The following is a 3,596-nucleotide window of genomic DNA, read 5'->3' as shown; positions in this document are numbered from 1 at the left end:
CACTCAGTAATGTTTACCCGACTGGCGTACTGTTGCTCAAACCATTTTTTCGTTGACTCTGCTTAAATAACTAGCACAACGCTTCCCAATTCCGACGGTTAATATCCGCCTGAAGCTTCTAGGATTGAAAGAGTACTTTTATCTTTTCCCGATCTTTTAAATCAACAGGGACTGTCCTATCCTAACTCGTGATGTCAAATCCACTTGTTTCTTTAGTTGGGAAATATCGTCTGTGACTACATCCTTTCATTATTTAACGTTATGCACGTCCTTCCGTAATTCAACGCTCGTTTTCTTCACCTTCTGAGTTTCTGCACTTAATTTATTTGCACAATTGCTAACCTGATCCTCAATGACTTGTTTCATCCTCTCTTCTGATTTCTTGACTTCTTACCCTATCTTTTTGTATAGTTTTTCCATCTGTTCATCACACACTTGTGAATGACCGCCAAATCCCTTAAGACGATCACTATCAAACCAATCTGCAATGTTATTGATACGCTCCTCATTTTCTTCGTGAGATTTCTTAAAATTTTCGTCCATCTTTTCGTCTGAAATTTTGAAGCAGTCACCTATCGCTTGGAAGTTTTCATGAAGCAATTGCTTCCACATCTGGTGGTAGAGATGGATGTGTAGCGTGATCTGCAACATTCTGTGTCACGTTTGTGCGATCAGCAGCTACCGAATCTTCCGTTTCCTGAGACATTGCCATATTCTCTTCACCTAATGCCTGTGCTTCTGCTTCTTCTACATTGTTCTGTACATCGTCTGATCCGGGGTTTGTCGTTAATGATACGTCAATATTACTATCTGAACTTCCCATTACCACAGAACTATGAGAGCTGCCTTGTTTGATCTCCATATCAAGTTCACGAACAGAATTACTCATTGCACAACCATGGGTTAACGTTGGTGCTAGAAAATATTGATGGAGAAATCACACACTTTTTCCCAAATAACCATAATCCTGCCTTAGACATCATAAAATATAACGAAATTCCTAACTACACACATTAAACAAAAAACTATTTTCTCCAAAATTTCAAAAATTAGACTCTGGACAATGATGGATTATTTCTCACCTACCTTTCTTTGTTTGCTAGGAAAAAGCATAAATTAGTGAAAGTGCATGCATTTAATATTAGTTTAGATATGATGATGTTCACTTATCATTGAGTGTTAGTCCTACTATTCTGATTCTACGAGAATCAGATCGCAGAATTTCAGAAATTAATCCTGGCAGTATTGCCATAATCTTACTTGGGGTGTCAGTTGTGGTTGGAGCATAACCCTAGGATGCAGAGCGGAATGGGGAACCACTCCAAATTAACTGAAAACAAGGCTACTGTCACACAATGAAAACATTTTATTTAAAGGAGTGTTAATAGGGGTGGTCCACTTAATCATGGAACAAATGGGTAGCAATCCACCCACATATTAATGGGAGGTGGGATCTTCTAGCTATGAATGGAAATAAATACATTTATTGACTTTGAATGTGAAAGTTAGTCACTGAAATCTTAAAAAGAGAGCATTAATAATCGAACAAGGGACTACAACTGAAAGTATAACCTTGGCATTGGTGATTACGGAGGACACAACACTGTTACATTATTAGTTCATAGATATGGCCAGTGACTGAGTAAGATGTTAAGACGTTAATAAGATGTAGCAAGTACACATGAAGGTAGAAGCAAACACCATAATGTTGCCAAAAATTGCACTGAGAGCAAGGAACTGTCTGTCTGTCTTTAAACTTGTGTATTCGGTTCCTGAAGAGAGATTAGTTTCTAAACTGCTTAGTGGCCATGACGATCTTCTAGCTATGAATGGAAATAAATACATTTATTGACTTTGAATGTGAAAGTTAGTCACTGAAATCTTAAAAAGAGAGCATTAATAATCGAACAAGGGACTACAATTGGGTAGCGCACAAATAAAGACACTGTTGGTGGCAGCGTCTGGAAGATGTTATTTCAGTCCTCCTTTTGTGTTTAGTGCTCAAGTGCAGATGCCCAGCAGTACTAAGGCTCATCCTATCAGTCATCTCTCCTGACCTAGCCTGAAGTCTTTATTTTATGATGGGCTAAAACGAAACTGTTTACTCTACAACAGCCTGGAAGAAGTGTGTTCTTCAAGGGACATCTGAAACTGGGTTGTCTTGCTGTCAGAGCAGGAACTCGCCGCCAGTGAGTGCAGAGATTTCAATTCCCAACAAATGAAAAAAACGTAACAGCAGTGAACAATGTCATACTCTTTTTTATGTCATTATACTTCAGCCAATCGTTGAGAGGTCGGCAGCTACAGCCAAGAGACTTCTCCCACTCCATAATATGATTCTGAAACTGGTGAATGAAAAACTGTACATGAAGGCACAGCACGAAAACGCGGGCTCTCCCAGAAAAAACAGTATGTTATCAAGGGTCATATGGGACGATATTAGGATCTTATCTCAAGTGTTCTGCCAGTATCAGGCTACAGACTTGTGTAGTTATATTCAAGATCAATCACCACTGCCCTCCTGCCACGAAACACCGGCAATTGTTCACGGTCATCCAGGAGAACTCCTGCCTACCCATGCACCTTAGGCAACTGGACTAGTTATATTTAAGGGCATGACATGTCCATGCCAGTCACCTGGTTTTGTGTGATATAAAATTGGCGGGAAACACATCCTATCTCCCAGTCAATGGAAGCACATTAAAATGACAGGAAACCCTCTCCCCCCTGTACGATAAAGATTCAAGTTCCCTCTTCGACTTATCATCCTTTATAACTAGTTCAATAGCATCGGTCTCTTTATTCAAGGACTGTGCATCATGGGGAGAGGTTCAGGTTTGTTATAAGCAAATTAACATTAACAACAGTTCTATAGTGAAAGTGTTCAAAACAATAATATTGATGTAGCAAATTAGCTAACGGTTAATTATAAACAATTTATTTTGTAATACAATTTTTACAATAATTTTTTGTAGTTTAATAACAATTTTTTAGAACTTTTATGTTTTTATTTACAAATGTGATATCTAATGAATATTTTCGATGACTTATATGTATTACTTTATTAACAATAAATTGTAAAGCTTTTTCCTACATTTCTTTCTGATGTCTCCTACTGTCAGGTACGTTTATTTACAATAAAATTACTTGAGAGGAGAACAGCTAATACCATGTTTCCCATCTCTTTTTCTGGTTGGTTTGTTCTTTCTATACTCAATATTTACATTTTAATAGTATTTTTGGATAATTTTCTCCGCAAACAATGCATGGGGTGAAGAAGAAATGCTGCACTTGGTCGGCATGTGATTTCTAATCCCAATTCAAGAGAAAAATGTGACTAGCAAAACCCAGTAGGTTTAATAGATGTACCATTCAAAAATTAGGCCTCAGCAATGCTCTAACTGCGTGCGACATGGCCAAGAGCAGGTAGTATGAACTCTGTGCTGTGCCAGAGGAGTCCCATTAACTCAGTGGTATGAAGCAGTGCCATGGCGAAATAGATATGCAGATTCATCAATGTCTGACGTCGCATTCCAGCCAGACTTTTTTTTACCTTTAAAGCATTAAACTGTATCCAATTTACACCTTCACAATGT

Source organism: Schistocerca nitens, chromosome 3, assembly GCF_023898315.1.
Source record: "Schistocerca nitens isolate TAMUIC-IGC-003100 chromosome 3, iqSchNite1.1, whole genome shotgun sequence".
In the NCBI taxonomy this organism is placed as follows: domain Eukaryota; kingdom Metazoa; phylum Arthropoda; class Insecta; order Orthoptera; family Acrididae; genus Schistocerca; species Schistocerca nitens.
The sequence above is the reverse complement of the archived record's forward strand: the minus strand, read 5'-3'. Positions refer to the sequence as shown.